Raw genomic sequence first — 27,056 nt, 5'->3', positions numbered from 1 at the left:
AACTTTTCATATGTGTGTGTCTGTGTGTGTGAGTTTGTGTGCATGTATGATCAGAAGGACATATTTTCATTGTATTGGTCCTCATTTAACCGCTGGGCCTATATAAAAGTGCCATCAAAATTTTCGTGCGATAGTTTCTTTTTTTTTCAAAAATGTTATTGGAAGACATGCAAGTCCTCGCCTCTCCCCTACTCCTTCTGAAAGTACATGACAATTCTGAAAAGAAAGAACATTCATTTCGGAAAGAAAGAATTATATAAAAAAAAATACGCCACAAAAAAATAAATCGCATGGATTTGTATACTGTTTACAAAGAATTGTAAAATATCTTTGTTTAACTTAGCAATGCGAATGCCACGAAAGAGAAACCTTTGTCAGCGTGAAACACATATTTTCCGCTTTTTCTTTCTTTTTATTGTTATTAAATTCTCGTTCTACACATTTGAAATTCAATTGGCTATAACGGATGCAATTCCTGACCCAATGATATGTGAAGATGATTCACGTGATAATGTTTTTAAAGCGTGTCAAACAGGAGGAGGAAAGAATTACATAGGCTATACATATACCTCCTTACCTAAGTCTTGCAGAAGATTACCTTGAAAAACAATGAATCAACAAACACGAAAGTTGTCATTGCTATTATAATGCCTTGTTGTAAGTTTTGATCTGTATTTTAATTCTTTGTGCATTGCATACAGTTTTTTTTTCTCTAATAAAGATAATGTATAGTATTTATAAGCCGGATGTTGCAAAACAGCACTCATCAAATGCTTAAACGTAAGGAAAGAAGGAATTAGAATAAGGACACATTGCCTTAATTGGCGATCTACAATACTTTAGAGGTAGATTACTGTTCCCTGGAGGGATTAATGCAAGTTGGTTTCCAGGTGCTGGACCAAACATTGTGTGCATGCATTGTTTTATCTATACACTTTTGTCTATTAAAGAAACGTAATATAATGAGAGAAGAAAAGAATTACATAATCTTTCATTTTGTACAGTATTTTTATAATTTTAATATTTAATTGCGTATTTACTACCTCTTCTTTAGTCGTAACTTCCTTGTTTGTTTGTTAGTGTTAAATTTTGCAACTTAAATTTCATATATTCCCACACTAACTAATGCTATACGTACAACAATGACAAATACAATAATTTCACTTAACTTTCGCTGTACCTTATCGTTCTATTGGGCTCAGTGGTAGAGCATCAACCTCTGGTGCATGAGGTCCCTGGTTCGATCCCAGCTCGCGCCAAGTAAACTTTGTGGTGGACAAATACTGTGTGCGTGGGTTTCCTCGGGGTCCCCCATTTCCTCCCACTATCTTCGTTTCACCATTTCTTTCATTTCTCATCATCACCGTCTCCTTTAGCCTAACCGGCATAATCGTAGGACGTAAAACTTAAACATTTCATTTATCGTTCTATTGTATAATTATCATTTAACGCCTACTGCTTATACAACCCAAATCACCATAAAAGTTTGGCTGGTTGCAGACAACTAGGTGCTCTGTTGACTTCATATCAACAAATTTAAGCATAAATAAGATTTATATATATATATATATATATATATATATATATATATATATATATATATATATATATATATATATATATATATATATCAGAGGTCCATCATGGCTTAATGTTTAGTGTATGAGTTTTGGGTGTGCGATTACCTGAGTCCGAAGTGGGAGCTCATGTATTTCGAATCATACGTCAACTTGTAACTCCACTTCTCATGTAAGTACTCCCTTGAAAGAGAAACTAAATTCCAATCCATCAACTCCTTCATTTGCCAAGTAAGTTCGCCAATTTTTCTCTTTTAGATTTCCAAACTATGCTACACGTAGGAAAAAAAATGTAAGTATTGGAACTCTTATAGAACGGCTATATCTATCTGTTTGTTGACAGGTATCAGAGCAAAAACAATAAGAGATTTCCCAGAAACGGTTTTTTGGAATCGTTTCAGAGTCCCAAGAATCGGTTCCATCTCCTCTGTTAATCCTCTATTCAAACTAGAAATGGTAGAAATCAACCATTTCCGGTTTTAATGTTGGTCAACATAGGACAAAAACGGCAATAGATAATGAGAGGCGATTTTTTGCAATCAATTCAGTGTTTCAATACCACCATATACATATATATCACCATCATCTACAAGTGTTACCAAATTCGCAGTGCTTTAAATTTACTAGTACTTCCGGTTTCAATATTTATTTTCATAGAGTGAAAACGATATGTTATGTTGAAAAACGGCTTTTTGACAGATTCAGCACTCCAAGAAAAGAGTTTTGTCTATTTGTCTGCTATATAGGTAGTGAAAATTTACATTTTCCAGTTACAATACTGATCGTACAATGGATAAAATGGAATTAGATAGCGACAATCAGTTTTTTTCGGTACGGATTCAGTATCACAAGAATATGTTTCACCTCTAATTTTATTTCTGTACTGAAACCGAAAGTCGTAGACATCAATTAGCAATTCTAATTTTAATATTAATGTCCATAGAGCAAAGACAATAAAAGATGGTGAGTAAAACTTTCTTTCTTTTCTTTTTCTTTAATATATGGATTCAATGTCCGAGAAACAGGTCCTATCATTGATCTTATTCCTCTATTCAAGCAGTTATAGATGCACTACTTCACGTTTGAATAATGAATTCGCATAATTTGGAAGTCTACTGTAGTTTTACACTACGAAACAAAACTCACTCATTATTATAAAATTGTTATTACAACGTTGATGTTTGGTTAAGTTTTTGTTATTATTATTAGAATGTCTTTACAAACGAAATAGGGTTATTTCCTCAACTGTCTATTTCCCCAACTTTCCAGAAAGGTGTCATTTCCTCAAGTGCTTATCTTTCTTCTTAATCTGATTATCATTAACCAAAAGGAGGAGGACAACTGCTGAAATTCTTAACTAATACAAGAAAGAAGAGGGGTGATACTTCGCTGCTGGCTATTTGAGCTTTCGCTGATAACTAGGGTTGCAGGGTGTCAAATAAAATCATACTTTATCGAACAAAATTGCATATAATGTTACATGTTTTATATTAATCCAATTGAAAATGAACGTAAGGTATATCTACAGAGTATGAAATGTCTGTTTTACAATGAATTCATTGAACTGTTCTTTAGAAACAAAATCTCAAGGCAGAATCACTACACGGATTTATTCTTTAAATCCCTTAAATCTAAAAGTGCTGGGTAAAGTATTGTGATATGGAACAAATCACACGGACAATGAGAAGTTACATTAATCAATTGCCAAGTTTTTATTGACACTGTTGGAACCATGTTCCTCCAATATTTGTTGAATAAATTAGATATTATTATCACTATTGAAGGAAATGACCTATTTTAATTTAAACTTTAGTTCATTGGTCAAACTTTCTGTTGACACGTAAGCTTACTAGTAGTTCTGTATAAGATCAAGTTAAAAGAGTGTGAGGTAAACAGTTTGCGCTGCTCTTTTCAATCGTGAGATCTTGGATTCAAATTTCAAGTCTGTTATATCCTGATTAGGCAGGCTAATTTTCTGTCTTAACACGATGATAGGCTACCTTCCTGGCTGTTTTTTTTCTTCAAATTTTCTTTTACTTGTTAATCTTTCAAAGTGAAAAGACTTTCCGGTTGTATCTTGAACTGAAAGTAAATAAGTTTCCTTGAGCGCTTAAAACCTTGCACTTAGAAGAAACATTATTTTTATTATTAAAATCGCTTATGTCTTCAGTGATTTGAAGCTGTAACTGTCGGGAACTTACAGTTGTGTCGTACACCAAAAGTTCCATAATACCTATTTATTTATTTAAATTTATTTTCATCATTTGAAAACACGACAAATTCTAATGAGATTAACAGTTTTCTTTTAAAAGCCATTCGACGTAGAATTGATGATATTCTACATTTTTAAATAAATCTAAAATAAGCAAAAGGCATTATTATGCTGTATAGAACATAGTGATCCAAAACAGTGCTATTCAACCTTTCCTCTCGGGTACCCCTAGACAGAATTCGCCATTCAATTGTGTACTCCTGAAGCTGTTTAAGAGAAATTAAATCAAAATGAACTTATTAAACTTAATACACATTTTGTTGATTAAAAAGGGGGACAAAGAGAGACCCAACAAAGTGACAATCTGTGGGCCAATCAAAACACTATTTATAGGGGGATAAGTGCACATCCGAAAAAATTAACATGAGAAATTTAAAAATATATGGGGGATATCCAGTTCTACTGAGGAGGATTTTCGCCTCATCCTCCCTGATAATTCGTACACTGAAGACAATCTTAAAAATTCAAAAACTAAAAGTAACTTTAGACCTAACCTGTTAATGAGATAACTGAGCTTGTTTCCGGAACGCCAACTACTCTATTCTTGGTCGAATCTTCGAGAGTGCGAGAATCAGAACTGATTCTGGATTCAAGCAATTTCTGTGTTTCGTTTTTATTGATGTTAATGCAGAGAAACACTGTTCACACACATATGTTGATGGAATGGAAGAAGTTGTGAAATAGCACTGTCACTAATTTCATTTTACTCTTTTCGAGCATAAATACAAAACTCTCAAATTAACAACTTATCCAATTTCATTTGCAGTGAACTATCAACGGACATTTCCAGCAGACCCCCAGAGGCAGCATTACGTACCCCCAGAAACATCTTCGCGTATCCCCAGGGGTACGCGTACCCCCGGTTAAATAGCACTAATGTAGAACATGGGAAGCACTAAGAAATAGAATAGTAAGAGTTTTGATATGGTATATTTAGGTGCTAAGCATAACACGATAAATTTATGAGGTCATAACATTATTATTAAACATATAATAATAAATAATTTATGGATAGCAATCCTAGGGTTTTATTTACAGGAAATCTATCCTGTATCTCATTCTGTCAACTAGACCAACAGATCTTGTGATGCATGTACATTATTTGGTCAAAACAATGATAAATGTTTTTAAAAATAATAGTGTGACTCAGTTTTATGGTGATCTGTATTACCAGTGTTCGAAGTGAAAAAAAAAAGGCGGTATGTTTTATGATGATTTTGACTCAACATACCTGTTGAGTGCCAAACCGCCTCTGGTTATTTAAATATTGTCTTGATCACTGAAAAACCAGAGACGGTATGTCCTCATTACTGAAAAACCAGAGGCGGTATGGCATACCACCGTGTATCGTCTCACCTCGACCACTGTGTATTATTATATTGTTTTGTTTTCAATACTGGAGAGTTTACTATAGTTTTCTTCAATCAGCTGATTCAAATTATATTTATTATACACAATCCAAGAAACTAATCGTGCGTATAGGACAATTTATTTAAAAAAATATCGCCTATAATTATTTATTGAGTATTTAAAAGAAACCTTTTGTTTTGTGTGGTTCAGATGCAGGGTTTTGCCTTCGTAATTTAAATGGGATACTGAAAACTGGATCTGCTATGATTGGAAACTGCTATGATTGAATTCTAAATTGAAAGCTTGTGTAGTCTATATAGTTTAGGAATATTCAGATGTCCTTTGATATAAAAGACTTTCATTTTTAAAATTTAATAGTAAAATTTTATCTAACCAGTGGCAATATTGTGTTTATTTTATCACGCATAGAAATCATATCCCCCCATTCTGGCTGTTGGCCAAGATTTATATCTCTATCTTGGATTTCTAGTTCATGATCAAAATCAAGATAAGGCACTTGAGGAAATGTCCCACATTTTCTGGACTTGAGGAAAACGTACTTGAGGAAATAACCCGATACCTTACAAACTGCACTAAGGAGAAAACAATATTTTTGTTGAGATAAAATAAAGAGATGGTGCCACTAAAATTAAAACCATTCGGTTCGATTGCTTTTAATAGATTATCAGAAAAATAAACACACTGCTGAACAAGACTGCACTTATTTAATATAAAAACACATTTACACGTGACGTTTCGATCTTCTAGCCAAGATCCTCATCAGAGGTACACACTTACCAGAGTACGTCTGATGAGGATCTTGGCTAGAAGATCGAAATGTCACGTGTAAATGTGTTTTTATATTAAATAAGTGCAGTCTTGTTCAGCAGTGTGTTTATTTTTCTGATTTTATTTGCAAGACGTATGACTATGATTGTGTGTGAGTTTAATAGATTATACACTACAAAATATAAATAAGTGATTGAACATTTTTCAGATACGACTTTTGATCATTGTTTAACATGTACAAATATGTCCTAAAGTGTTTTATCCGAGAACAAAAGATGTGCATAATAACGGTTAACAGAAACTGTCCTACTAGTGTTCTAAATGTATCTCAACTTCTGATGCGTCCAATAAGTATTGAGGGCACAGAAATAACTTTTCAACAATATTAGAACACTTTGCACAATACAATTTATAGGATCACAAGCCATTTTTGTCCATATACCCACTAGCACGTCAGAAGTTTCAGGTAGGCCTACAGTTTGAACGTTTTTTGGACAGTTCCTATTAACCACTGTTAGGAAACATTACATTTTATACTATTAAAACACATTAAAACATACTTTGACACGTTAAACAATAGCAAAAGAGTAATTTCTAAAATGTATTGAATGTGTAGTGTAACGTAAAAGAGTCATTTCTAAGATGTATTGAGTGTACACTTATTTTTCTTATAGTGTAACTAACCCTTATACTGTATCTAGAAAAAACTTTAGCCCTAAAGTTAGGAAAAGAGGCCAATGTTTTCGTCTGTAACCATACTTATATTACGCTAATTTCGGTATCTTTTTAATTTCAATTAAACCATATATAACCTCAAATTCGAAAACTAGCGTATATGTATGGGTGGGAGAGGAGAACACATCGATCGGTTCCCCCGATATTAATTTTAGTGGTTTCGTAATTCCACACTGAAATATAGAAAGGATACGTAATCTATTATCGCTACTAACAAGCAACACTATGAAAATAAATCTCTGAATAGTAATAGGAGGATTTGAGTTCATAAAATAATACTCGTACAACCGATCTCCTTTAGAAATTCAAACAGTATATTTAAACTTTCAAGAACCCAATAATCAACATATATTTAACAATTCAACAATAGCATGGTATTTCATTATGGTCTTCGTAATAGTAGAAAGAGAATTTCAATAGATTCAATCTTAGACTATTATCCAATTAGCAGCTTAAACTATTTGCCTCAGTACCAGCTAACTTGTTCTAACTAGTCACGCCGATTGGTAATAATGCAGGAATCTAATTCAATTTTAAAAAAAGGTAGAAAAGTTATAGGCAAAGTGCCTAAAGCTAACAAAATGGCAAAGGCCCTTAAAATGCAAGAATAATATAATGAAGGAAGGAAAAGCAAGAAACTTACGTACCTTGTTGCCTTATTAAACCAATCCGTGCTATTGAATAGAACAACTAGCCGACATGAGGTTACAGCACTCCACTTTAAACTCCATGATTACATTCGAATTTTAAACTTTAACAGAATTATACTTTGAATATCACTCGTAGATTATGTATATAGAATAACTTTTGATACAATAACTCGATCACAAATTATGATAATAGTAGCGAAACAACCATTATACTTCCTCCCTCGGACGTTCCAGCACAACTATGGCCACCTATAGAGATAGCTCATCCGTCGTGCTAGTACGTCCCACCAGAGGGCATAACCAACAAAAACAAAAGAATAGGCAAGAACGAAAAAGCTTTTTCGGTACAAAATAATATAATATAAATTATTCCTAGAGACACCTTTTCTATAAATATTTAATAACCAGTGACATAAAATCCATAAAATCTATGGATTATATGTTACACGTCTTAAGACTCGCAAGAGTTCCGACACTTACATTGTAAGTTATGAGTGTACATTATTCATTTTAGTACATTTCATAAAAGCTTTGTTTTTAAAAGTCTTTTACAATTATTATTTTGATGTGAATTTGTTGTAGATTACAATTTTCTTATATGTAGGACAACCAGATTTCTCAAAGTAGGGAAAAATATCCCAGAATTACATAATCTTTCCCCTTCCTCCTATTTTTTAAACTGCAAGTGTTCCCGTATTTCTCGAAAACATAAGTTGGTATCATTCGTGCGACTATTTTTATTAGTAATGTACACTTAACTAATACGAGTTATATACTTCTTGTCATTCACTCACTCTTAGTGAGTATTGACCTATTATTTAAATTATTCTTTTTTTTTTTTTTTTTTTTTAAGCAACTGAATTCCTGTAGCTATTCTATAAATTTTTGTAAGATGTCTCGATTTGTTAGTATAAATTCCAGGAGTTCTATCCAGGGGATATTAAAGCTTTTGGGGCCCTGGAGCCGACTATTTCAAGGGGGCCCTATGTTACAAATAATTCCAGCGCATAAATTTTCTCAAATAGCTCACTCTTTCACAAAATAAATATCTTGAAGACGCTGGTGGAAGAAGAATTAACTCTAGCATTACCACGAGTTTAGCGAGCGGAAAAATGAATGGGTTTGAAGCCTATAATATAATATGTTGATTGTATTTTAGTAATTAGCTATATTTTAGTAATTAAGAGAGGGATTTTTGGGGGTGCCCTGAGCCTGGGGGTCCTGGAGCCTGGGCTCCTTTGGCTCCGCCCTATATCCGCTTCTGGTTCTATCTATATATGTTAAACACTTTGTAAAACGTATTTCCGTATTTTTGATCAATGGAAGAAGTTGGTTATTTTGTGCTTGTTTTTGTTTAGAAAACTCGAAAGTAATTCATTGCATTCTATTGTACTAATTTAATCTTTCGTGAACGAACAGTACGTCAGGTGATCTTTTTTAAGCTTAAGGTGAGTGATTAAGTTGCTAATTCTAGAGAAAACACATATACTGTATATGTTTGTAAATAAAATAATATAGAAGTTTGAACTGCATTTTTGTTTTCCTGCTTTTAGGGAATTATTTCTTGCATCCAATCCCTATGATGGCTGTATATTCAGGTTCGGAGCAATTTATGTTTGATTATTATTAATATTACTTGTATTATATAAGTTGTTGCTTTAATAAACTATCAATTCTCCCCACTAACACGTAACTTTTTAAAGAAAGCTGTGAGTTTTAGGTCCCACGGTTTTGCCGGCTAGGCTATAGGAGACGGTGATGATGAGAAATGAATGAATGGTGGAATGAAGAAAGTGGGATAAAACGGGAGAATCCAGAGGAAACCCACGCACACGGTGTTTGTTCATCAACACGTAACTTTTGTTTGCTTCAATCCTTATATTATTAGCGTGGTCTTCCCATGTAAATTTTGTATCATACATTACACCTAAATCGAAAATGGTCCATCGGTTTTATCGTACGACTTTTCTTTTGATAATTAATTATTCATTATTAATGTGTGTCCCCTTTTTGTATACATTAACATTAGTTTGTTCAAGTTTAGCATTTATTTTCTTCACCGTGCATATATGAGATGTTGCTCTACAGTTTAAGATGAAATCCCAACTACTTTAATGCGCTGAAATTTCCCACGAAAAATCAAACTTGGAAACCCGTGCATCAAAGGCATTGGTCCTAGCCACCACTAAACCGGCAGATAGAACTTCTCATTTATTATTATGCATATATATATATATATATATATAATGAAAGTCACGATGTTTGACTTAATAACTCCTGAACCACACAACCGCTCTTGATCAAATTTTCAACATACATGAGATTTAAATCTTTGATGTGTTTTTTTTATCATTTCACTTTGACGGTGAAACTTAGGGGAGGGGGAGGTATGATCTAAAATATCCGATATTTGTGTTGAATCCATAGTTTTCGGGGTCGCTGAGATGAACAGTAACACTTCCGATGCCCTTTAAATTCAAATTCAGCCCCACAACTTGGGGGGATCGAAAATGGCCAATATTAATTTCGAATCCAGTTTTCGGGGGTCGCTGAACGAACAGAGACACTTTTGATGCTGTTTAACTCCAAATTCCGCCCTTTATGTTCAAAATAAAACGTGTTCTCCCCGTGTAAAGAACGGGTACTATTAGTATTTTTCTAAACTAAAAAAGAAGCCTGAATATATTTTTGTTGGAAATGTAGTACCGTAGCTGATTAGTTAGAATAAATATAGTTAAGATAATCTATTCATTTTTGGTGTTCTTTGTTGTATTTTAATTTTTCATTTATTTTTTTTAAGAGAAAAAGAAACTGGTGAGCAGTGTAATGAATACCCCAGATCAACGCTTCTCAATCTGCGAACCAATACAAAGTTATATGAAGGTCTTATTTTATATTGTCTTTAGAACATAAGTATACTGATATATACTAAAAATAAATATTTTGGTTTCAAAGCCCAGAGCATTCCGACAAATAAAAGTGGTGCCCACTTTAGAAAAGTTTGAAAAATGCTACCTTAGACAATGGAGGAAAGAAGCAGAATTCAAATTAAGGAATGAGATAACGAATGACTCTTTAACGTGAAACTACTTATGTGTTGATAATAATACTTCAGAATTTAAACGAAGACATTGAACTAAGGGTAAAAGGCACTTGGCATAATAGAACCGCTTGCTAGAGGGTGACAGGGCTCTAACTTGATCAGTCAGTGTAATGCACATATGTAGAATGGAGAAAGCCAGGGAATATGACGGAGTTTAATGGGAGCAGGCTATTGGGAACGAGCATCTCGTAAACAACGCGACTTGTCGGATGTTTGCGAGCTGCTGTTCTTAGTGTCTTCCAAAGGTAGGATGAGGACGATAAAATGAGCATCAAACCACAAGGCATAGGACGATCACAGCAAATTAAAGATGTCTGATATCGTAGATTGTCGAGGTTGTTATAGCAGGATAGGGCACAAACTGTGGCACAATATTCACCACTGGACAAAGTACGAGTGTGTTTGAACACACAATTCACGGTATACTGTTAGATATGGGCCTTCGCAGTCGACGTCCCACATATGAACAATGTCAGCTGCAAGGCATTATCAATAACACTGGAAGGATACATGTCCATCGTCATTATGCTGCAAAGCAAAAGCACCACATTGCATAGTTTGATTAATCACAATACTGCCTTCATCATCTGCGCCTGCATCAGAATCCGTCTCTTTTACGGGAACAGCTGTTCGAGACGTTCGCCGTAAGATGACAACAGGCCAGTGAGGGTTCTATTATGATTTAGGCAACATTTACATAGTCATCTATGAGCTCGGCAGTGCGTGTGGAGGGCACCATGATGGATCCTAGGTATCAGCAGGTCATTGCTGATCGTATAATCCATTCATGTCAGCAATATTTCCAGCTGGAAGTGGCTTCCTTCAGCAGAAAAATTCTCCTTGTTACAAGGCCAACGTCGTGAAGCAGTGATACTAGAAGCACAGTGGTAAATTTCAGTTGCTACAATAACTCCCAACTTACCCGATATTAACTCAATCAAATACCTTTGAAATGTCATTGAATGTCAGATCCGACCTCATTATTCTCCGCGGAATTTAAAGCAATTAAGTGACTTGCAGAGTCGAGATGTGTACCGTAACTTTAGCCATCTACCAAGGACTCATTGCTTCCATGTCAAACCGCATTGCCGCTGTCTTGCAACCCAAAGGGAATATACCAGATATTAGGTATGTGATCATAATGTTCTTGAAGGTCAGTGTATTACTTATTAATCTCTAGGTTGCGTACTTCCCCATGCCGTAAACGTCACCAACACCTAGTGGCCCACTTGCCGATAAATGTCGATCGTCGATATAGCGACGCATTGAAGGATTGCCGCTAGTGGGGCGGCAGAGTTTCATCGAGTCGAAGATATCTAGAGTCGGGGTGTTGAAGTTACCACCGCGTAGCAGCGAGGACTTCATTTTGGTCCACGCTCTTTCGATTTGTCCCGAAGGGACCAACGCGACCTACTACCAATCATGTATATGCAGTTATTATTATACGTATATTATTTTTTCCTGGCGAATTTGTTCCTAAAGTGAGCTCCGGGGGTCAAGAGTAACCCCTACCTCTATATCATGAAGTGAAAAATCTTGAGATGATTGCGTATAATTGTATGAATTTAGGTGGCAACTGTCGCCGATCATCAGAAATTGAATATGGAAAATTTATGATTAAAATAAATACACGCGCGTTATTTTGTTATAAAATTTAATTGCGAACACATTTTATCTGATCCCAAACGATTATCGTCGAATATACATGATTAAAGAAGCACTCTGATTGGCCAAATTAAAAGCACAACAATTTATTTCTCTACAAGCGAGGTTTCCTTCATCGTCTGCGTGGCAAGTCGGAAACACACGAGGCTAGTACCACAAGGTTAGTGGTCCGCGCCAACCCCGAAGTACGAGGCGCATTTCAAAAGAAAGGGCCAATATTTAATTGGAAACAGGTAAGTAAGTTTAGCAACATTGTTTTATTGGGTAAAAACAAGTACATATCCACTTTATTTTTCAACATAATCACCATTATTTTCCAATCACTTTCTGTACCGTGACACAAGTTTTTTTTAGACCCTCTGCATAGAAGTTTGCCGCCTGGAAGTTCAGCCACTTCAACACTGCCGTTTTCAATTCATCAGGTTCTTCAAATCATTGAGACGAAAGCCACTTTTTTAGGTACAGAAAGAGGCGATAGTCACTTGGTTTCGTCACCTGTAACAATGTGGGTAAAAAAAATCCACCACCCTCTCTGTAGTAGCGATCCAGAAATGCATGTGCTGCAGTCAGTCGGTTCTGTTTGTGGACCTCTGTCAACATTTTGGGAACCCATCTGGCACACAATTTCCGATATTCTAATGTTTCTGTAACAATTCGAAACAATGTTGTTGGTGAAACCACTGGAAATTCGATGTGTAGAGCGGTTATGGTGAAGCGACGATTTTCTTTAACTTTTTCATTCACTCGCTGCACCAAGTCGTCAGTCTGAATGCTTGATCTTCCACTCTTCTCTTTCTTATTCAAAGAAGGTGGATATTTCTACGGCCTTCTTTGAATGCACGACACCATTGCCATACCTCTCCTTCACTCATTACACTGTCGCCGTCCACTGCACACAATTCTCTATGAATTTCAGCAGCACTTTCTCCTTTGGCATGAAGAAATCTAATCACAGAGCGAACCTCGCACCTGGCGGGACTGTGTATGCGTGCAGCCCTTTTAACACGCTCCAGCACACAAGAAAACAAACAGATGACTGGCGAAACTATGATTGTTTGATAGCCAATGGACCAAGTGATGTTACTGCGCAAGCGTGATCCGATCACTATTGCCAGTCGGTTATAATAAAATATCGGCCCTTTCTTTTGAAATGCGCCTCGTACTTTTTTTCAAATATTTTTAGACTCATCTTAATGTAAACAAATCACGTATAGAAAATATATTCGATTTAACATATTTTGGGGGGAGTAATTTTGTGGTTCATTTGCGTTTCGTCGCGTTTCTGCTGCTGGTGGGCCGCTAGTGGTATAATTTTACAAAACGGAAGTGAGGCCACCGTGAATTGTTGCTGCGGGACCGCCATTTTTTTTTTTTTTTTTTTTGCGAGATGTCGCTAGTTGCCCGGCTGTGGTCCACCGACGCTTATGGTATGGGATTGTTTGTCTTAGAGCTTTGCCACATTAAAACATTATTATTCCCATACTGTTAACGTTAAATTCACCGTTGGTATACTGGACAGCCAACTGAAAATTTTACAATATCTTCATTTTTTTAGAAACACTTTTTTACTGCTATTGTTATGTTTCGCAAGCTCAATCAATCCAAAGGAGAAACGGAGGAAAACTTGCTCTCTAAAAGTAACGTATCCAAATATACAGCAGGTGATGGTAGTGTTTATTACTATTATAATGTCTACCGTTAGCGAATGTATGAACAGATCTGTGCCATTAAATTTTTCCATTCATATTCAGCATTACCTCCTTTATCTTTATTGCTTACTCTTCCGTAATCATAATTGAAACAGAGTTTTCATTAATAATTTTTATTTTCTTTAGAAGTTGCCCAATATCAGAAAACCTTGCTTCGTCGGATATTTTAAAGTAGCTGACCGGAGAGGGGTCGAAGGAGATTATTTCAGTATTAGAGGAGACCGGGACTATTTAAGTATAGTAAGAAAAACATTGATTTTTTTCTGTCAATTAGTGAATGCGATTTAACGCATGACGTCAAGATATTAACAAATCATCATAACACAATATAACAAAGAACTTAAGTCCTACTGTTAAACCGATAATCAAAAAATTAAAGTGACAGTTACGGAAAGTAGATCATGTTTTTTTAAAAAAGTAGCGAGCTATTTGGAACTTTGAAGATACTATTTGAATATTTACTTTTGTTACATTTAAAAAATAATTTCAAAGTCTCATACTAACTTATTGAATGAAAACTAAATGAGAACAAACCTTTTAGAGAAAGGTTTGAAAATAAATTTCACTGTTTCTATAAGTTTTATTTTAAGTTTCATGGTTTATTAATTAATACCTCTACGTATCTAAAGTTATTGCTCTATGTTATGTCAAAATAATATATATAAAATTATTTATAAAAAATATATATAAAATCAGAATTACAGAACACATTTGTTCAAAAATTCATTTAACATTATAGTAATAAGATTTAGTTTCTAAAATAACATTTGAAGTAAAAGAATTTAAATTGAAAAATGAAGTTGATGGTAAAGATACAGGGGATATACGATCAGGCAAAGGTTAGTTTAAAATACTATAGTATTGTACCAATTAGAGATAATTCATCAAAATTGTAGCCTATTAGTTACGCAATAGGAAGTTAAGAATCACCTTTCTACCGAAGTCATGAACTCTTTCACATATCTCATGATACCATTGTTTACCTGCTTGACAGCATATCGAATCATCTTTCCTGGCAGAAAATAATAATTTTGAAATCCTTGAAAGTAATAATTTTAACTGTTTTAGTACACATGTCACAATTTTCTTAAATTCATTTTCATTACAAATGTCATAAAAATTCATTGTTGGTATTATTGATTACCACAGGTCGACTAGGATTTTTTTTGGGGAGGGGGAACTCCCTTTATTTTCGGGATATCTTTTAAAATCTTTACCTTTTAAGATTCTTTCACTGATAACCTCCATTTTGTACGACATTGTTGAACATCTTCCGTAGAAATATAATTTGTTTCTTCTTTTTCTTGTTCTTCGATATACTGTACCATGTGAGTCAAAATGATGTTTCCAATTTCGTTAATTTATTATTCGAACAGTAATGAGCTTTTCTTGCCAATCTCAAAAAGTTTTTTTTTTCTATTGCAGAGGCGTAGTTACATAGACATCCACCAGGGAGTAGTTTAGTGGAAGTGAGCAATATAGCTTCTACAGGCTACAGAGCGTCCTGTGTGCTTGATTTTCATGCGACTAAGACCGTCTTGTATGTTCAGTGGCATTTCTGTGAAAAATTTAGGGTATTTGTTCCGCCACTTGCTACAATTCTGGTTGGTGAGCACATACTGCAGTTGTGGCCGATCTCGACCTCGACATGCTAGGAAGAGTTTGGCAGAAACCTGATTATAGATTAGATGTGCGTCGTGTAACTTGTGGATCGCATATTGGATATTTATAGTATGTTAGAAATGGATCCAGTTTCTGTAATTTCTGTTTACATACGTGTTATTAAAAATATAATAATAATAATAATAATAATAATAATAATAATAATAGAAATCGGAAAATCATTTTAACTCACCATGTACTTTTGACACAGTTCATAGGAGTTAGAACAATTATAGAAAATAGCGGTGTTGAGCATGGTGTTGTTGATTATAGAAATTAGTATCTTAGTTCTTCAGTTGTTGAAGTTGAAGAAGACAGAACTCTTGACGAGGGTTGTATTTTTAATTCTTCTTTAGGTGGTTGCTTGTTGATCGAAGTTTAGTGTTTCGTTTTAGCATTCAGCACCAAGAATGTATGAGAAGTGCACCTACCGTTTAAGGGGGAAATCCGAACCACCGTAATACATCAAAATCTTAATGTTTTTACAAAGGAAATCAAGCCCAAATCCCGTATCAAAAGTGCAAGATCTAGTCACTAGACTAGTGGGAAAGTCCAGGTAGGTGCTATTTCAGGCTGCCAAATAATTTGAAACGTAGATGTTGCATCTGTTAATAAAGCGTGTCTTGTTCTAAAGGGGCAGTCCTCGTTTTGTCGACGCTAGCAATTGTGGAAAATCTACTGGCGGAAAGATACTGTATTTATCTTCAGAAATCTCATCAGGCTTGAAGGAATATGGGTTCTAAATTTAACCTAAAAAGCCCCCTCTCACTCATATAGCCTTTTTTTTTTTTTTTAACACATTCGGCCCCGTTATTTACTTCTGCGGATAAGCAAATGTAATACGCAGAAGAAATTTCAAACCTTATAAAACTTGCGACAAGTGCTTCAATTTAAATGGTGAATATGTTGAAAAGCAATGTAATGTTGTACTTTTCTAATGTGTATAAGAAAAGTTCTGCAACTGCAAGCAGGCCCGTAGCCAGTCCAAAAATTTAGGGGGGGCCCGGTCGAAGTTAGGGGGGGCCCGACCCAATCATATTATACTTCATCACTATATTATAGTTCATTTGCAGGCCTGCCGTGAAACTTTTATTGGGGCCGGCCAAAGTTTAGGGGGGGGCCCGGCCCCCCTAGCCCCCCCGTGGATACGGGCCTGACTGCAAGTGTATGTCATTGATAACCAAACGGTGTTTTTTTCTTTCTTTTCTTCGAATTGCCCTCGTAAGATACTGGAGGGTGAATAAAGTGACATTATTGTCACAGGTTGTTAAATTAATTTGGGGCCGCGGTGGCTCAGTGGTAGAGCGTTCACCTCTGGTGCTTGGGGTCCCGGGTTCGATCCCAGCCCCCGCCAAATGAACTTTGTGGTGGACAAACACCGTGTGCGTGGGTTTTCTCGGGGTTCTCCCGTTTCCTCCCACTTCCTTCATTCCACCATTTCATTCATTACTCATCATCACCGTCTCCCTTAGCCTAACCGGCATAACCGTGGGACATAAAACTCAAAGGTTGTTAAATTAATTACAGTAAGTCATACGTAATTAACAGGTGAACTAATAATATGGAAAGATATAGAAAATAACTAGTTAATTATGATCTGGCAACTTTGTAAACAAAATAGAAGTAAAAAGGCGATGTAATTATGTTTTGTGTCAATTGATTTGGAGTTTTTTTTTCTTCTTTACACTCCTGCCTTCAACTTCGACTGTGACGATTTCGCACTCTGATGCTGACCATGCATATACCAAAGAACCTCATGAACTTCAAACATCACAATTCATTATTATTATTATTGCTTTGAGTTTTGCAATAATAATAGAGTTTTGCGGCCATTTTCAGTATCGAGGCTATATGAGGTGTAGACCTACAATTTAAGGTGAAATCAGAATCACCGCAATATTTTGAAATTTGAAGGCTCTCCCACCGAGAATCGAACCCAGAACTCAATATACCAAAGGTGCATGTGCTAGCAACTAGACCTTTTATTTACTTAATTTTCTATTCTTTTCAATGATATACTTAAGAATAACTTTTAAAAATATTAAAAACGTTTCTCAGCCATAAAGATAATATAGAATTAGTGTATTAGTAATATGTGTACAGGATTAACCATGGAACGTGAATGGAAAGACGCAATGCCAGCCAACGATATGATGTAAACAATTGGGCGGTGTCTGCACGCGATATTCCCCATTTGACTTGTAGAATCTCCGCCCTAACAATCCACGCATAAAGAACAACAACATCGTAAAGGCGGGAAAAGGGGGCAAAGAAGGAATGACCACGTTTCGTTAAAAACTACCCGTGGCGGTCACCCATACTAGGTCATATAATAAAGGCCGGACATATCATCATGTATGGCTGATGGCTGCCAATGAATTTTGACGATGTAGAGTTGAGTTTGTCCAGAAGAGCATCGCCTCAGCAAATCACGCAGAAGATTCATCCAAAAGAATTCTTCTTTTCGCTATTGACAACAACACCTTCACCCGGAGTTATACGGCTTTTAGAAAAAAAATATTGACTACTGAATGTGTGTTTGGACGAACCAATAAGTACGCCATAAAGCAGAAAAATCTGGAATTTTTATTTTTTCAAATAACATATAATAAACAACTTTATTTTTTTATTGCTGCCTTTGTTTTTTTGGATTTTGCTCTTCAGATGACTGCATGTAGAATTTGTACGTTCTTTTCCACGAAAAAAATTGTAAATTTTTGTTTGTTTGTTGTTGCTGTTGTGACATTATGGATATTATTATTATGTCTTTTCAGAGATAAACAAAGAATGTTTCGGTATTTTACAAATGACAATAGCCGACAGAAAATGGTCTATGCTGATTTTCTTCGTGACGTTAGAATATGCATATGCTATTTGTTATTTTCCAACAAACCATATGTTGACAGGGTCAGTGATGTATTTAAGAATTTTAGGTAGGTAGGTATATACTCTCAATAGCGTAAATATAACTATTAGCGTACTTAAGTGTGTATTCCCGGCTGTTCAACAAAATGCATTGGTAAGTTCAGAAGCAGCGATTGTTTATTTGCACTTATTGATAAACAGAATAGATACGCCTAAAATCACGCTTTCTTCAATTTCTGGAGAAGTTCGTGGTCAGAGTCATCCCAAGTAAGTCCAGTGTTAGGGCTTTGTTGAAGAAACCAGAACCAAGGGAACTTCATTGTGTAACCATATAGGAGGCCGTCCGAAAATATGAGAGGAAATTATTCAGAATACGAAGGATTGAATATCGAAAATAACGGTGTCAAATCCAAGAGTAGATACACAGTTTGCGTTGAATTGAACTGAAAAATGTTTCATCCAAGCGGGTGAGGTTCAGAATATTGCTGCTCTACCCCTTGTTAAAAAAAAAAATGCAGTTATATAAATACATTCTGTTATACATTCAGTGGTACTTTTAACAAAACACATATAACATACAAATACAAATATGAAAACGAACACAAACCGATCTATAACATAGAGATAATAAGATATGCTTGTCATTGACAGTTTGCGGGGGATAATTAAATATTTCTAAAATGTATGATTATTTAATTTTAAAATAGAGGTGTAGCAAGTCAAGTCTGATGTCATTTACGTGGTTGAAGTGATAGAATACAAATTATGGGTACCTGAGATAAAATTTTGTTGGCTGAGTAAATACATATTTAACATTTTCTTGAAGGAATTAAATGTTTTAGCTTCTTTTACTACATTAGGTAGAGGATTCCATGACCTTGGAGCTAATACTGAAAATGCCACAGTGGTTTGTTTGAGTCTATGGTGTGGAGTATCAAACGTCTTCTGGACATTGTTAGCATGCTATTGTTGATCAGAATAGGTAAAAATACGATCGAATTTTCATACATTGTAACAGAAGCGGATGCATGAATTTTGTACTTTTGAGTTGAGTTGAGTTGATTTTGAGTTTAACTTCCTGTTCAACAGCGAGGCCATATGAGATGTGGACCTACTGATTAACGTGGAATACAAGCTACATGAGCTCTCTCCCGGAATCGAACCCGGGTCTCCCACGCCAAAGGCTCGTACACTAACCGCTTAGCCACTAAAAAGCTCGTTTTGTAATTTTTGAATCAGATTAGCATTGTTTTTTGTAAGAAGTGGACCATTGTTGAAGAAAATTTAATTAGATATTGTAGGAAGCAGAAAAGCACGTTGAAGACGTAAAATATTTATTCATATAGGCATCCTGGATTTCTCAGGCTCTTTCTCTAACTTTTTCTTTTTGAAATTAATTTTCGCTCAATTTACCCTTCTCGGTTTTCGTGTTATAGTTTAAAATGTGAGCTCGCGCAGCATAGTTGCTAATGCTCTCGCTTTTGGTGCAAGCGGCCCCGGGTTCCATTCCCAATAGGGACATTCGGTTGAAAAGGTATAACAGCTTTTTCAGGCCAGTCATCCTAAGAGATTTTTATCTCAGTTTTCCTGATTTACACCAGACAAATGCCGGGAAGGTACCTAATGTAATGATCCCAGACCGCTTCCTTCCTTCCCCCAATCCTTTCTTCCTCTCCAACTTTCCGGGCAGTGTAATCTCCGAGGGACGTCATACCTCATACGTGTGACGGGCTAATATGATTATAGATGCCGAAAGCTTAGAAATCTAATTCCTAATCCTAATCCTGGTAATTTTTTAAGAAAAAAATAGGGAAATAGTAAGTAAATACAATACTCAGAATAATATTTTTACTAGTTATCTTATTTAATTTAAGAAACTTTAACAACTTCGAGTTCTGTTGGTTGAACGAATAAAACTTCGAGTTGATAGAGGTAATGTGGCCACTTTTAATGAGGGACGCGGAATCTCGGTATTTTGAATTTTTGGCTGTGGCTACCTTGATAACATAAAATTTGCTAACTCAAATTTTTGTCTATTCTCTTCAGCTTTGAGTTAGCGAAGTCCCACTATATATGAGTGAAAAACTTGTGATAATAGTAAATTTCCTTATTTTCATTCAGTGCTTTAACTCTGTAATCGAGATATGGATTTCTATAATTTCGTTTCGAAAATCACTCAATGATAGCACTAGATGTTCCTGTTTTTAATTACCGTAAGAATATGAAAGTGAGACTATATGACGAGGAATACCTAAAATTGTATTTCACATGGTGTAGCGATGAAAGATGCTCTATACCCGAGCAGGGCCGTGCCGTGGAAAATCAGCGCCCGGGGCGAGAGTATACGACGGCGCCCCCATACATATATTCCAGCAATTTTTCCTATCTTTTTTCCTTTTCTCTCCCGAATTTTTCGCCCCCTGACTTCGGCGCCCGGGGCCGTCGCCCCGCTCGCCTCCCCCCCACGGCACGGCCCTGTGCCCGAGTGTTTAATATATGCAGAAAAAAAACACTGCAAGGGTGTCATGTTAAATTATGTGTACTAATAGGACGTTGTCGTAAGAAAAAGGTTGGAAAGCACTGCATTAGAGGTTCAAGAGCCTCTATAGTATAGGAAAGGGGGGCAAGAGTACGCAAATTTTAATTAAACTTATATATTTTGGTAAAAAATAGTTACAACGGAAAACTTTTACATGGAACACAAAACTTGAACTCTCCTTTACGAAATGTGAACTCAACTTTTATATACCTCTATTCTTAGAGGAAGTAGAACTCATAAAATGAAAACATTCAAATTCGTACTCTTGCCCCTATATGTGGGGCAAGAGTACGAAATCAAAGGGGCAAGAGTACGCACCCAAAAGAGCATTAACAATTATCACAGATGAAGGTGCTACTCCTTTATATGATGTGCATTGTTCATGCCACCATTCATGGCATCTTGCGCACTTGATCCAGTCATCTATTGGTGGATCACTGTAAATGATATTGCATAATGGACACTCGCACACTACTTCCTCACTGACCTGAGGAGTTGTAGCTACAACTTCGGTTGTAGCTTTCCTGGTGCAAGATGATGTTTGCCTTTGCTCTTTGGAGGGCGCCGTTTCGAAAGTAAGTTCTGCTTGAAAGGAGAGGATGTCAGAATCTCTGACTGACTTCGAGAAGATCAAGATCTACTGGTTGAGTGCTTGGTAGCAGTTGGAGGAGGACTGACAACCATCAAAGGAGTGCATGGTGTAAATGGTCCACATGGGCCCCTGCTTACCTCCAGTTAAGATCTAGTTTACTGGTTGAAAGTTTGGTAACCGATGAACGAGCAGTCAGCAGAGAAGTGTTTGATGTGGATAATTCGCATGAGCTCCTACTTGCTTCTAGTGAGAATCCAGTGTTACTGGTTGAAGGTTAGGTAACAGATGAATGAGAACGAGCAACCGATAGAAGAGTATTTGAAGTGGACAGTCCGCATGAGCTCTTGCTTGTTTCTAGTGAGGATCTAGCGTTACTGGTTGAAGGTTTGGTAACAGATGAATGACAACAAGCAACCGGTAGAAGAGTATTTGAAGTGGACAGTCCGCATGAGCTCTAGCTTGTTTCTAGTGAGGATCTAGCGTTACTGGTTGAAGGTTTGGTAACAGATGGAGGAGGACGAGCAACTGGCAGAAGAGTGTTTAAAGTGGACAGTCAGCATGAGCTCTTGCTTGCTTCTAGTGAGGATCTAGTGTTACTGGTTGAAGATTTGGTAACATATGAATGAAAACTAGGAACCGGCAGAAGAGTGTTTGAAGTGGAAAGTCCGCATGAGCTCTTGCTTGCTTCTAGTGAGGATCTAGCGTTACTGTTTAAAGGTTTGGTAACAGATGGAGGAGGACGAGCAACTGGCAAAGGAGTGTTTGATCTGGATGCACCGCATGGGTCCTTTTTTACTTCCAGTGAATCATCCGATGAACGATTTTGGGCTCTATTCAGGTCTGATGCTTGAATTTTTGCTTCAGGAATGCTTTCGTCTTCAGACCTGGCTTCTAGATTTAAGTCTATCACATCCACAATAGAAGGAAGAAAATCTTCTTCAGTGAACACATCTGGATTCAGTAGGACAACTCCAGACTCTTGAAAGCTGGATACCAATGGTTGCAGCGTTGTAGTCATCATCATCATAGGTATTCTGCCTTTATTGGCAGGTCACTTGCCGCAGCTGAGAAGCTTCCATGCTCCATGGTCCTCCGCTAACTTCTTCGTCTTCGCGTATGATCTTTCTGTTTCTATATCATCCATTAATTGTAGTCTCCTTCGCCCCCTCCCTCTCTATCCCGCCTCCATACCCTCTTGGACGTCCCTCATGATACAATATCTTCTTAGGCAATGTCCCAACCAGTTTCTCTTCCTCTTCCTAATAATATCTAAAAGTGTTCTTTTCTCACCCACTATTTCTAACACTCTCTCATTCGTTTTCCGCTCGACCCAACTAATTCTTTCCATTCTTCTCCACACCCGCATTTCGAAGGCTTCCAGTCGATTTTCATCACCTTTCGTAATGTCCACGTTTCCGCCCCATACAGTACAACACTCCACACGAAGCATTTTATGAGTCTTTTTTTGTAGTAAGCCTCAGTAAACAAACTCGCAACTTGGAATTATGTGGGATGGATAATTCCTCATCTATTTATCACACACAGTTGAATACCAGGATTTCATCGGGTCAAAAAAAAGGAGCGATTTAATAGTTTCAAATTATGACTGGGATTTGGTGGTAAACTCAACATCACTATCTTATTTTGCCTGCAGAAATCAATCGCTTCGATTGAAATGTGAAAGCTCTGATTGTCAACAAGTAAAAATACCTTTTTCGTAACCAAATTTGATCGCACATGTTGGTGTAAATAATATTACCACTCTACGAAAAGTTGTGAGTTGATGAACCAGAATTAGATATTCCCACAGAACCTGGCGGCAAGCCATCGAATAATTCTTGTTTCATTTGTTTTGTGGGAAATATCTGGGGAATAAAGGAACCATATGCACTCACCATGAAACAGCTGTTATGTTAACTCCAAAATCACTAGATACAGTTTTATTCACAACTGATCTTTAGTCGACTTTTGGCAAAGGAACCGTATTTATTCCAGTTTCGTACATGTTGTAGATATCCCGTGTAGAAAAGCCGTTTTGTCTTACAAGATCTTTTAGACAATTAAAAAAAAACATTCAACTTGTGGCTTGCTAAAACCAGAGCTCTCCCCAGACAAGTCTTTGAAGGCTGTTGCAAAGCAATTGTTAAATGTCTACAACGGAAAGACTGTCCAATCTCTTTCTGCCATTCGATTCACACGACTAAAGGATATAGGCACCTAGTTACGTTCAGCAAAATTGTATGCCATTCTTCTTAGATCTTTTAAAGTTAATTCATTGAAAAATTGATCCAGTAATGTGATATATTACACTAATTCATTCTCCATTTCTTCGGTAAATAGGCCTACTGGCTTTATTGTATTTGGTCTAGGAATTAATTCGTGCGGTTTTACAAAAGATGGCGTAACTAGCTTATTGTCCCATAGTTTCGTTGATCCAAACATGCGTTGAAAACTACTGTCATTAAGCATCTTGTTTAGTATATGTCAGTTGCTTGAAGCGGAAACAACAACATTCTTTCTTCAACTGAAAATGGCGCATTTTGTGCCTGATAAAGTGTTTTTGCGGGGAGTTATTCTTCATTGCTTTAACATGAAGAAAAGTGCTACCGCAAGTCATCATATTTTAGTGGAAGTGTTTGGTGACCATGCTCTAGCTGAGCGAACGTGTCAGAAGTGGTTTGCACGGTTTAAAGGTGGTGATTTCAGCTTGGAAGACCAAAAGCAATTTGGACAGCCAAAAGAATTTGAAGATGAAGAATTGAGAGCATTGCTTGATCAGGATTCGTGTCAAACGCAGGACAAACTTGCAGAAGCATTTGGAGTTGAGCAAACAACAGTTTCCAAACGTCTCAAAGCCATAGGAATGATTCAAAAGATGTCTTATTGGGTTTCACATGAATTGAAAAGAAAGACGTTGAAAGAAGAAAAACCGTTTGCGAATTGCTGCTTCAAAGACAGAAAAGGAAGGGATTTTTGCATCGAATTGTAACTGGTGATGAGAAGTGGATTCATTACGAGAATCCTAAACGAAAAAAGGCCTGGGTGAAGCAAGGTGAACCAGGTCCTTCACAACCGAAACGCGATATTCATTGTGCAAAGGTTATGCTGTATATATGGTGGGATTTGAAACGTGTGGTGTACTATGAACTTCTGAAACTTGGTGAAACTATTAATGGACACCGCTATCGACAACAATTAATGCGTTTGAAGCAAGCTCTGGCCTGAAAACGACCAGAATGGAATAACAGGCATAATAAACTTATTTATCAAGATGATAACGCTCGACCACATGTCGCAAAACCGGTCAAAACCTATTTGGTAAATGTCGGATGGAAAGTGTTACTCCACCCGCGATATTCACCAGACACTGCTCCGTCTGACTACTACTTGATCGATTGCATGAATAACGATTTGATTGGACAGCGGTTCACTTCTTCAGAAAATATCGAAAAATGGATCTTTGATTAGATTGCGTCAAAAGATGAGGAATTCTTTCGACACGGAATCCGTAAATTGCCTGAAAGATGGGAGAAAGTAGTGGCTAGCGATGGACAATATTTTTGTTAACGTATTCATTTATTTTGTTTTTGAAATAAAGCTTCAATTTTTATTAAAAACCGCACGAATTAATTCCTAGACCAAATACCTAAAGACGTTGCAGATTCTCATTCAAAAAAAGAAAAGAAAAATCCTTAATTCTCCTTATATCAGTAATGGGAATGCATAGGATACAAAAAAAAAAAAAAAAAAAAATCAGATAATATTTAGACCCTTTATAAAAATATATTTCCAGCTTATTCCATCAGTTACAGAATGCTTGTCACCTACAAGGGTAACTAGAAAACTTCTCGACCTATCCTTGATGAAGCTACATATTGTCAAATGTTAGGTTAGGTTAGCTTCATATATCTTTATAGAATCCCATACCAATCATTGGACTGATACCGCCTTATGCAGAGTCGTTTTAACGTATGATTACTAAAGGACTGACCACTACAGGAAACATACGGTAGTCGAACTTTTTAGTATGACACTAATCACGCGTCAGAACAACTCTGCATAAGGCCCATTGAAATTTATTACTGAAGACTACTGACATTTAAGATAAAAAGAGGACTAAGCGTAGTATTTCTGAAACCTGAATAAAATAAGCAAGCGTAACGTTATTCAATAACTGCAGATGTCACTATCTCACACGTTTATCTGTTTCGAAAACTCAAACACCACCTTAGATACTGTTATGTAAGGAATGGTATTTAGAATCAAAATTTATCCCTCGTACATAAGAAAATATCAGGATTCTTCAGAATTCTTAACGTTAGAGGCTACATATGGGAACCAGTATTCGTAAAGTTTGCCGTCACTCTCTATTACAACGGAATCTACATTCTTTTTTGATTGTTAATTCTAAATCAAGTTGGATTCTTTTTCATAGAACAGAAGGGGCAAGAGTACGCACGCGTACCCTTGCCCCGTAGGTATCTGCGTACTCTTGCCCCCTCACTACAGAATTGACTTTCCTATGATGTTGTACAGCCAACTGTTGGAAGAAAGTCAATTTACTCCACCCTGTCAAACAATGGATATGTTAGAAACTAACGCTTTATAGTACTTTGAAATCGTTATAAAATTGTGTAAGTTATTCATTAACTACTTATGTTCCAATATTATATCAAACTATTAGAAAAACATAAATAATTACCTAGATAGCTTGTAGTTTGCCGCAGCACACTCAAACTTGTTTAGGTTCTAGACGCCGTTAACATCAAACTCCACATGACGCATTATTGCCATACGCGAATATATTCACCTGATTTTAGGGAATCGTATCCTTACCCCCCACGTACTCTTGCCCCCCTCTACTCTAGCATAGGTAGATTTTTTAAACTGTTCTCAATGTTCCTGTGTTTGTGTCCCTGTCGATCCTTTCAGTCCCTAAACACAATATATATATTCTGAGTCAGAGATTTTCTTTTAAAAACAAAAAAAATTTAAAGCATTCACCTTTGATGCACGGAGTTCGTGGTTCCACCCCAGTTTGCGCCGAGTGGGCTTTATATTGAATAACTATCGTGTGCGTGAGTTTTATTAGGGTTCTTCCATTTCCTCACACTTTCTTTATTCAAGCATTTCAATCATTCATCATCATCGTCATCGTACCCATTTGCCTTGAATCATAAATGTAAGTGTTGTTGCATATTATATATCATGTTATTATTTATTTATTACTTCTTCTGCAAGAGATAAAGTTTATAAAGTGAAATTGCATAAGTTGAATTCTGCCAGAACTCCCTTTATTACTCTCCACATGAACGTCATACCGACAAGTAGTTGACAGCATTTCAAAGCCTGTTACAAGGTAATCATTCTGCGTTAATTACAATGAGAATTAAACACGCCTAAATATAGTGTCAGCAAAAAAGTTTTAAAAATCAAGGACGTAAAAAGGTAGTTTGTAATTTTTCTCGATTTGATATCGGATTAATATTCGGATTTCAATACTCAATTCCGAATTTTGTAGAGATTGAATTAATATTTTAAAACGTTA

This window comes from Thermobia domestica, chromosome 10, assembly GCF_964235325.1.
Source record: "Thermobia domestica chromosome 10, izTheDome1.hap1.1, whole genome shotgun sequence".
NCBI classification, from domain to species: domain Eukaryota; kingdom Metazoa; phylum Arthropoda; class Insecta; order Zygentoma; family Lepismatidae; genus Thermobia; species Thermobia domestica.
Note: the sequence above shows the minus strand (reverse complement) of the source record.